We start from the raw sequence: 11303 nt of genomic DNA, 5'->3' as shown, positions 1-11303 counted from the left end.
CAGCCTTTCTGAGTTTAGATGGGGATCCGTATAGGATGGTTTCAGTTTTACCTAGGTGTATTGATAGTTTATTGTCAGCTAGCCAGATGCAGATTCTACTCAGTTCAGTGCTTAGCGCTTTTTCCACCTGCAATATGTCCCTGTCAGAGACCAGCAGAGCCGAGTCATCCGCGAACAGGAACAAATTGCAATCACATGCTGATGACATGTCATTCACATATATTAGGAACAGTAAAGGTCCCAAAATGCTTCCTTGTGGAACGCCGCAGGTCACTGGGAGGGGGGGGGACAGTGTTCCGTTCACACTAACCACCTGTTCCCTCCCCTCTAAGTAGGATTGCATCCAGCTCACCGATGTTCTATCGAACCCAATTGCTTTCAGTTTATCTAACAATATGTGGTGATCTACTGTGTCGAAGGCCTTCTGGAGGTCCAGCATGACCATGCCGCAGTACTTGCCCGAGTCCACCTCATGGTTGATGTGGTCGTTCAAATAGAGAAGGCATGTGTCAGTGGAATGGGATGTTCTGAATCCTGATTGAAATTCATACATCAGCTTTTTTTCGGTAAGGTACCTATCGACCTGTTCATAAACTATTTTTTCCATAAGTTTCGAGATGGAATTAAGAATAGAAACAGGTCGGTAGTTGCCTGGGTCTAATTTGCTTCCTTTTTTATACAGTGGGGTTACCCTTGCTATTTTAAAGTCAAGGGGGACGTGTCCCTGTTTGATGGAGAGGTTTATTATGTGGGTGATGATTGGGGTAATGGAGGCAGCTGAGTCTTTTAGAAATCTGGCTGGAATATTGTCATGGCCCGTGGCCTTTTCTGAGTGTAGAGCGCCTAGCTTTTTAAACACCTCATCGTTTGACACCATGGAGAGTTTAAAATCATCATTGCGTACACCCAGTTTATTGTAGAACTCACGGATGTGCTCTACACCATAACGCCCTGAGTGGGGTGGTAGATTGTTAACTAATTTAGTGGCTATGGTTGTAAAGAAAGTGTTTAAGCACTTAGCCACATCCAGCTTGTCTGTAAGGAGAGAATCACCAGATTTGATGCTGATGTTTGTAGACCTGGTTTTGAGTTTTTGACTGCAACCTAGTTGGCTATTAAGTAGCTTCCAAAGGTCACGTGGTTTGTTTAAGTTTTCTTCGATTTTGTTATCGAGGTATTCTTTCTTAGCAGATTTGGTCATGGTAATTACCTGATTGCATAGTTTGTTGCATTGTTTTTTGTGTTGTAGTTGTGTTGTGTTGTGTTGTGTTGTAGTTAACTAGGTAACAATGTAAAGTAGTGTTGTAGTTAACTAGGTAACAATGTAAAGTAGTGTTGTAGTTAACTAGGTAACAATGTAAAGTAGTGTTGTAGTTAACTAGGTAACAATGTAAAGTAGTGTTTTAGTTAACTAGGTAACAATGTAAAGTAGTGTTGTAGTTAACTAGGTAACAATGTAAAGTAGTGTTGTAGTTAACTAGGTAACAATGTAAAGTAGTGTTCTAGTTAACTAGGTAACAATGTAAAGTAGTGTTGTAGTTAACTAGGTAACAATGTAAAGTAGTGTTGTAGTTAACTAGGTAACAATGTAAAGTAGTGTTCTAGATAACTAGGTAACAATGTAAAGTAGTGTTCTAGTTAACTAGGTAACAACGTAAAGTAGTGTTGTAGTTAACTAGGTAACAATGTCAAGTAGTGTTGTAGTTAACTAGGTAACAATGTAAAGTAGTGTTGTAGTGACTACATTATGGGTTCATGTTCTCCTCTTACTGTTGGTTGTGTAGTGGGAGGGAACCAGTTCTGGCACTAGGGGCAGAGGGGAGGATTATTAACGTTGCAACTTCCTGTTTAGACACAACAGTTTTGGTGATCTATTTTCTGGTCCTGTACTGAGAGTACAAGTTGTTATTTTGATTAAACAGTTATCATTACGTTGCCTACGTCTTTCCTTTTTCCTCCGGCACTACACTGGTGACCCCGACGTGGATTTTTGTTAACGTAATTGTGTACAAAAACCAGCGAACGAACATTACAATCCTGCAAAATGTCCGGGCGAGGAAGACGTTCAAACCAGCGGCAGCCATCACCATCCCCTGTCAGGGTAACGCGTGGTGCGCACACTCCCACTCTCAAGCTACCAGAGTTCTGGGACTCAACGCCTGCTGCATGGTTTGCTATTGTAGAGGCACATTTCAACAAAAGTGACATCGATGACGACGACGACCGGTACAACCATGCTGTGGCAATGTTGGGCAGCTCCACCGCAGCTCGAGTGGTAGGTTTTTTGTCTGCTCCCCCGACGACGAACAAATATGAGCGCCTCAAGGCCCTGCTTCTAGAGACATTTGAACTGTCCACTGCGGAGAGGGTGCGTCGCCTATTTGCCATGTCGGACTTGGGTGACGAGAGGCCTTCTGCGCGCATGGAGAGGATGCTAAACCTGCTCGGTACAGAAGACCCCATGATCCTCTTCACAGAGCTGTTCATGCGCACATTGCCAGCTCAAGTTAGGATGGCGCTGGCCAACACCGCCATCATGGAGCCCCGCGCCCTGGCCAGGGAGGCGGACCGGTTCGTCTTGGCCATGCCTCAACGGTCCCCCGACCTGCTCGCTCCCGCGGCCGCCCCGCCACCCGACCGTCGCAGGAGAGCGAAGGATGACGCCAGACCTTCTGGCCAGCAGGGTAACGCTGCGGGCCATTGTTTCTACCACGCCACTTTTGGCGCCAAGGCCAAACGGTGCCGCTCACCCTGCACCTTCGGACCGACGGGAAACGGCGGGGCCGGCACTCAGTAGTGGCCCTGAGCGCTGGCGTCACCAACAGGCTGCTCTTCATACAAGACACCGCCTCTGGTCGCAGTTTCCTTTGTGACACAGGTGCCCAGTGGAGCATCATTCCGGCAGAGAGATCGGATGTGGCGAAGGAGGAGCGTGGTCCGCAGTTGGCAGGCGCGGACGGCACACCTATCTGCTCTTATGGCACTAGGGCGGTGGACGTGTGCTTCGGAGGGCAATGCTTTTCGTGGGATTTTGTCATAGCGGCTGTCACATTTCCCCTCCTTGGTGCGGATTTTCTGTGCGCCCACAACCTGTTGGTGGACGTGGGGAACAGGCGCCTGGTCAACTCACAGACTTTCGCTTCCTTCGCCTGTACGCAGGGGGAGGCGGTCTACAGCGGGTGGTCCAATACGCTCGCCGAAAGTGACCAGTACCTTCGGCTGCTCGCCGAATTCCCCGACCTTACCAAGCCCACCTTCTCCGCGCCCACGGTGAAACACGGAGTGGAGCACCACATCGAGACCGAGGGGCCTCCCCTCCACGCCAGGGCCAGGCGCCTCAACCCGGAGAAGCTGGCCATCGCCAGGGCGGAGTTTGCGCATATGGAGCAGGTGGGCATCGTTCGGCGCTCGAGCAGCCCCTGGGCGTCTCCCCTGCACATCGTCCCTAAGTCAGACGGCGGGTGGCGCCCATGTGGGGACTACCGCCGCCTCAACGACGCGTCCAAGCCTGACCGCTACCCGGTCCCACATGTCCAGGATTTTTCAGCGAACCTGGCAGGCAAACGCTTCTTCTCCAAAGTGGACCTGGTACGGGGGTACCATCAGGTGCCGGTGCACCCCGAGGACGTCCCTAAGACGGCCGTAATCACGCCATTTGGACTCTTCGAGTTTCTGCGGATGCCGTTCGGCCTGAAGAACGCGGCGCAGACCTTCCAACGCCTCATGCACTCGGTGCTCCGGGACCTACCATTCCTCTTCGTCTACTTGGATGACATCCTCGTCGCAAGCACCACGGAGGAGGAGCACCTGTCCCACCTCCGGGCCCTTTTCACACGGCTCAGCCAACATGGGCTGATTGTCAATCCGGCGAAGTGTGAGTTCGGACGGAACACCATCGACTTTCTCGGGCACCGGGTCTCCGCAGAGGGGGTGACCCCCCTCCCCTCGAAGGTGGAAGCTGTCGCTGCTTTCCCGCGCCCCAGCACAATCAGCGAGCTCAAGGGGTTCATCGGGATGGTAACCTTCTACTATCGCTTCCTCCACCACATCGCTCACATCCTGCGGCCTCTGTACGATGCCCAGAAGGGCAAGACTCTGAAGCAGCCGGTGGACTGGACGGCGGAGCGTGTCAAAGCCTTTCAGGACACCAAGGCGGCCCTGGCCCGCGCTGCCATGTTGGCCCACCCCTCGCCCTCGGCACCCACTGCTCTCACCACGGACGCCTCTGACTTTGCTGTGGGAGCGGTGTACGAACAGTGGGTTGGGGACGCCTGGCAGCCTCTTGCATTCTTCAGCCGCCAGCTGTCTCCCAGAGAGCAAAGGTACAGCACATTCGACAGGGAGCTCCTCGGGCTGTGGCTTGCTGTCAGACACTTCCGTTTTTTACTGGAGGGCCGCGAGTTTACGGCCTACGTGGACCACAAGCCACTCACGCACGCCATGTCCAAGGTGGCGGAGCCGTGGTCCGACCGCCAACAGCGCCAGCTCGCCTACATATCCGAGTTCACCACAGACATCCAGCACGTTGCTGGGAAGTCCAACCAGGTCGCGGATTGTCTCTCCAGGGCGGTGGTTGGTGCGGTCCAACTGGGTTTGGACTACGCGCGCATGGCTGCAGACCAGGCCGCCGACCCCGCCGTCCAGGCTCTCAAGTTGTCGGACACAGGACTGCGCCTAGAAGAGGTGGTTTTTGACGCAGGGGCCACGCTCCTGTGCGACGTCTCCATGGGTCAGCCACGACCGGTGGTCCCCGCCAACTGGAGGCGCCCCGCCTTCGAGGCGATACACGGCTTGTCTCACCCTGGTAGGAAACCGTCCTCACGGCTGGTGTCAGAGAAATTCGTCTGGCATGGGCTCAAGAGGGATGTGAGGGCCTGGGTAGACACGTGCATCGCCTGCCAGCGCGCCAAGGTGCATCGACACGTCAAGGCCCCCCTGGAGCAGTTCTCTGTGCCTGAGCGGAGGTTCGATCATGTAAACGTGGACCTGGTAGGGCCGCTGCCCCCCTCGCACGGATACACCTATCTCTTTACCATGGTGGACAGGACGACTCGCTGGCCGGAGGCAGTTCCGCTCTCCTCAACGACAGCCCCCGACCTGGCCCGGGCGTTCATCGCGGTGTGGGTCTCCCGCTACGGCACCCCTGCTGATCTCTCCTCTGACCGTGGCTCACAGTTTACTTCAGAGCTGTGGGCAGCGGTGGCGGAGAATCTGGGGGTCAAGCTCCACCGCACAACCGCCTATCACCCGCAGGCGAACGGGCTCTGTGAGCGTTTCCATCGATCCATGAAGGCCGCCCTTCGAGCCAGCCTCACGGACAGCGACTGGCTTGACAAGCTGCCGTGGGTCATGCTGGGGCTCAGGACAGCGCCTAAGGAGGACCTCCAGTCGTCGTCCGCTGAGCTGGTGTTTGGACAGCCGCTGCGGGTCCCCGGTGACTTCATTCCCAAGTCAACGGAGCCCTGGTCCGCCGCCGCTCAGCGCGCCTCCCTGCTGGACAGCGCCAGGACCTTCGTCCCGGTCCCGACTACGCAGCATGGTGTCCCTACTTCGAGGGTGCCCCCGGAGCTGCACTCAGCGAGGTTCGTTTTCATTCGTCATGATGGCCACAGGACTCCACTACGTCCTCCTTATGACGGGCCTTTCCGTGTCATCGAGGCCGGAGCCAAGAACTTCATGGTTGACATGGGGGGTAGGCCTGAGTGTGTGTCCGTTGATCGCCTCAAACCGGCCCACTTGGACCTTGAACTGCCCCTGGACTTGGCCCTGCCACCGCGCAGAGGCCGGCCTCCAGTCCTACCTCCCCTGCCGCGCCCTGGCCATTCCCCCCTCCGACCCCGACAACCCCCCGCAGCTCGCGAGCCCCCGGTCGTCACTGCCCCCCGTCCTTCCCTGCAGGAGGACGTGATGGGCGATGTCACACCTCCTCCCGCACCTCCTGACTTTACCTACGATCGTAGGGGCCGGGCCATACGCCCTCCTCGCCGTGAGGATTTCCAATATTGAGGTGAACACTGGGGGGGCTGGTGTAGTGACTACATTATGGGTTCATGTTCTCCTCTTACTGTTGGTTGTGTAGTGGGAGGGAACCAGTTCTGGCACTAGGGGCAGAGGGGAGGATTATTAACGTTGCAACTTCCTGTTTAGACACAACAGTTTTGGTGATCTATTTTCTGGTCCTGTACTGAGAGTACAAGTTGTTATTTTGATTAAACAGTTATCATTACGTTGCCTACGTCTTTCCTTTTTCCTCCGGCACTACAGTGTTCTAGTTAACTAGGTAACAATGTAAAGTAGTGTTGTAGTTAACTAGGTAACAATGTAAAGTAGTGTTCTAGTTAACTAGGTAACAATGTAAAGTAGTGTTGTAGTTAACTAGGTAACAATGTAAAGTAGTGTTCTAGTTAACTAGGTAACAATGTAAAGTAGTGTTGTAGTTAACTAGGTAACAATGTAAAGTAGTTCTAGTTAACTAGATAACAATGTAAAGTAGTGTTGTAGTTACAGTAACTAGGTAACAATGTAAAGTAGTGTTGTAGTTACAGTAACTAGGTAACAATGTAAAGTAGTGTTGTAGTTACAGTAACTAGGTAACAATGTAAAGTAGTGTTCTAGTTAACTAGGTAACAATGTAAAGTAGTGTTGTAGTTAACTAGGTAACAATGTAAAGTAGTGTTGTAGTTAACTAGGTAACAATGTAAAGTAGTGTTGTAGTTAACTAGGTAACAATGTAAAGTAATGTTGTAGTTAACTAGGTAACAATGTAAAGTAGTGTTCTAGTTAACTAGGTAACAATGTAAAGTAGTGTTCTAGTTAACTAGGTAACAATGTAAAGTAGTGTTGTAGTTAACTAGGTAACAATGTAAAGTAGTGTTCTAGTTAACTAGGTAACAATGTAAAGTAGTGTTGTAGTTAACTAGGTAACAATGTAAAGTAGTGTTGTAGTTAACTAGGTAACAATGTAAAGTAGTGTTCTAGTTAACTAGGTAACAATGTAAAGTAGTGTTGTAGTTAACTAGGTAACAATGTAAAGTAGTGTTGTAGTTAACTAGGTAACAATGTAAAGTAGTGTTCTAGATAACTAGGTAACAATGTAAAGTAGTGTTCTAGTTAACTAGGTAACAATGTAAAGTAGTGTTGTAGTTAACTAGGTAACAATGTCAAGTAGTGTTGTAGTTAACTAGGTAACAATGTAAAGTAGTGTTCTAGTTAACTAGGTAACAATGTAAAGTAGTGTTGTAGTTAACTAGGTAACAATGTAAAGTAGTGTTCTAGTTAACTAGGTAACAATGTAAAGTAGTGTTGTAGTTAACTAGATAACAATGTAAAGTAGTGTTCTAGTTAACTAGGTAACAATGTAAAGTAGTGTTCTAGTTAACTAGGTAACAATGTAAAGTAGTGTTGTAGTTAACTAGGTAACAATGTAAAGTAGTGTTGTAGTTAACTAGGTAACAATGTAAAGCAGTGTTCTAGTTAACTAGGTAACAATGTAAAGTAGTGTTCTAGTTAACTAGATAACAATGTAAAGTAGTGTTGTAGTTAACTAGGTAACAATGTAAAGTAGTGTTCTAGTTAACTAGGTAACAATGTAAAGTAGTGTTCTAGTTAACTAGGTAACAATGTAAAGTAGTGTTGTAGTTAACTAGGTAACAATGTAAAGTAGTGTTCTAGTTAACTAGGTAACAATGTAAAGTAGTGTTCTAGTTAACTAGGTAACAATGTAATGTAGTGTTGTAGTTAACTAGATAACAATGTAAAGTAGTGTTCTAGTTAACTAGGTAACAATGTAAAGTAGTGTTCTAGTTAACTATGTAACAATGTAAAGTAGTGTTCTAGGTAACAATGTAAAGTAGTGTTCTAGTTAACTAGGTAACAATGTAAAGTAGTGTTGTAGTTAACTAGGTAACAATGTAACGTAGTGTTCTAGTTAACTAGGTAACAATGTAAAGTAGTGTTCTAGTTAACTATGTAACAATGTAAAGTAGTGTTGTAGTTAACTAGGTAACAATGTAAAGTAGTGTTCTAGTTAACTAGATAACAATGTAAAGTAGTGTTCTAGTTAACTAGGTAACAATGTAAAGTAGTGTTCTAGTTAACTATGTAACAATGTAAAGTAGTTCTAGTTAACTAGGTAACAATGTAAAGTAGTGTTGTAGTTAACTAGGTAACAATGTAAAGTAGTGTTCTAGTTAACTAGGTAACAATGTAAAGTAGTGTTGTAGTTAACTAGGTAACAATGTAAAGTAGTGTTCTAGTTAACTAGGTAACAATGTAAAGTAGTGTTCTAGTTAACTATGTAACAATGTAAAGTAGTTCTAGTTAACTAGGTAACAATGTAAAGTAGTGTTCTAGTTAACTAGGTAACAATGTAAAGTAGTGTTGTAGTTACAGTAACTAGGTAACAATGTAAAGTAGTGTTGTAGTTACAGTAACTAGGTAACAATGTAAAGTAGTGTTGTAGTTACAGTAACTAGGTAACAATGTAAAGTAGTGTTGTAGTTAACTAAGGTAACAATGTAAAGTAGTTCTAGTTAACTAGGTAACAATGTAAAGTAGTGTTGTAGTTAACTAGGTAACAATGTAAAGTAGTGTTGTAGTTAACTAGGTAACAATGTAAAGTAGTGTTGTAGTTAACTAGGTAACAATGTAAAGTAGTGTTGTAGTTAACTAGGTAACAATGTAAAGTAGTGTTGTAGTTAACTAGGTAACAATGTAAAGTAGTGTTCTAGTTAACTAGGTAACAATGTAAAGTAGTGTTCTAGTTAACTAGGTAACAATGTAAAGTAGTGTTCTAGGTAACAATGTAAAGTAGTGTTCTAGTTAACTAGGTAACAATGTAAAGTAGTGTTGTAGTTAACTAGGTAACAATGTAAAGTAGTGTTGTAGTTAACTAGGTAACAATGTAAAGTAGTGTTGTAGTTAACTAGGTAACAATGTAAAGTAGTGTTGTAGTTAACTAGGTAACAGTGTAAAGTAGTGTTGTAGTTAACTAGGTAACAATGTAAAGTAGTGTTGTAGTTAACTAGGTAACAATGTAAAGTAGTGTTGTAGTTAACTAGGTAACAATGTAAAGTAGTGTTGTAGTTAACTAGGTAACAATGTAAAGTAGTGTTCTAGTTAACTAGGTAACAATGTAAAGTAGTGTTCTAGTTAACTAGGTAACAATATAAAGTAGTGTTCTAGTTAACTAGGTAACAATGTAAAGTAGTGTTGTAGTTAACTAGGTAACAATGTAAAGTAGTGTTCTAGATAACTAGGTAACAATGTAAGGTAGTGTTCTAGTTAACTAGGTAACAATGTAAAGTAGTGTTGTAGTTAACTAGGTAACAATGTAAAGTAGTGTTCTAGTTAACTAGGTAACAATGTAAAGTAGTGTTCTAGTTAACTAGGTAACAATGTTAAGTAGTTCTAGTTAACTAGGTAACAATGTAAAGTAGTGTTCTAGTTAACTAGGTAACAATGTAAAGTAGTGTTGTAGTTAACTAGGTAACAATGTAAAGTAGTGTTGTAGTTAACTAGGTAACAATGTAAAGTAGTGTTCTAGTTAACTAGGTAACAATGTAAAGTAGTGTTCTAGTTAACTAGGTAACAATGTAAAGTAGTGTTGTAGTTAACTAGGTAACAATGTAAAGTAGTGTTGTAGTTAACTAGGTAACAATGTAAAGTAGTGTTGTAGTTAACTAGGTAACAATGTAAAGTTATGTTATAGTTAACTAGGTAACAATGTAAAGTTATGTTATAGTTAACTAGGTAACAATGTAAAGTAGTGTTCTAGTTAACTAGGTAGCAATGTAAAGTTATGTTATCGTTAACTAGGTAACAATGTAAAGTAGTGTTCTAGTTAACTAGGTAGCAGTCCAATCCATTGCGTTGTTGCAGTGTTTTGGCTCGACTAGCGAGTTTGTGTTTGCGTGATTCTCAACAACGTTGAAACGTAGTTCCGTGTTTCAAAATAAAAGTCAGAACATGTTGATGTTGGTTGCCGATATGAGGACCAAAGCATTAGAACGTTGCACTTATGGACTGCGTTATCATTGTGTAATTATCCTTTATCCCTTTTACCATTGTAAGGACGTGCCTTGTTATTTCTGTCTCAAAAATTAAACCCACATTGTAACCCACACGTGCATCGTTAGAATTATTGAATAGTGTTTTGCTGCCTATGCTAAGCTAGCTGTTTTGCTAAGAAGGTCAAATGACCCCCTCTTTACAGTGCTAACCTGCTACTTACACACAACGACCACTAGTTGGCCGCTTGTAAATTAGCCTGCCTCCTCCTACACAGAAAAACTGCAAAATATCTTCGTACTATCTTATCCTGATGTGATGTTGAACATGTAAGGATACGGGGTCATCCCTATGTTCCCCGGGTCCTATGTTCCCCGATTTCTTCGGAAAAAAAAAAAAGGGTTCTATGTTCCCCGCTTCCGAAAAAGGGTTCTATGTTACCCGCTTCCGTGAGTTTTTATTTTATTTTATTTTTTCTTTTCTTTTTCTTTTAAGAACAACATACACAAATACATAATCATACTGTGTTTTGGTTTTGTTTTTTTTTGTTTTGAAAACAACATAGGCAAATACATAATCATACTGTGGATTACTAATTGATAGACATTTACAGGAAATTGCAGGAACTATTATACATAGGAACAAAATGATTATGTGTACAACATTATTATATGAACAAAATGATTATATGTACAAAACCTTATGTAGGTAGGACACTATTGGACCTCGGCCCAAATCTAGTACTGAAGCTGACCCCCCATGCTAAACCATTTGGAAGTACAGTATACTAGGACTCCAATTCAGACACACTGGGGGCTGTCACAAATCTACTAACTCTAATCAGCCTGGTCTCACACGGCAGACGGCAGAATTCGACGTTTATGGACAAACGTCGAATTCTGACGTGAGATTGCATCCAAACGTCGAATTCCGACGTGACATTTGCATCCAAACGTCGAATTCCGACGTGACATTGGGGTAGCTCGTTCTGATGGGTGCGGAGGGGGTGCGCCTGTTATGTGCGCCTGTTATGTGCGCCTGTCGGGGCTTCTCTTGGGATTATTCCATTTTGAATTGGAAACCCTATGGTTACCCTAACCCTAACCCTAACCTTAACCCTAACCTTAACCCTAACCCTAACCCTAACCCTAAATGTGGCCTAACTAATTAATGCAAGTGCAATTCAAAATGGAATAATCCAGAGAGAAGCCCCGACAGGCGCACATAACAGGTGCACCCCTGCGCTGGTGTTCTTTTAGGAATATAAGATTTTCAATTCCTTCTCGAAAATGATC

The sequence above is a fragment of the Nansenia antarctica genome (assembly GCF_963989245.1).
Source record: "Nansenia antarctica genome assembly, chromosome: 16".
NCBI classification, from domain to species: Eukaryota; Metazoa; Chordata; class Actinopteri; order Argentiniformes; family Microstomatidae; genus Nansenia; species Nansenia antarctica.
This window is presented reverse-complemented; position numbering follows the sequence as displayed.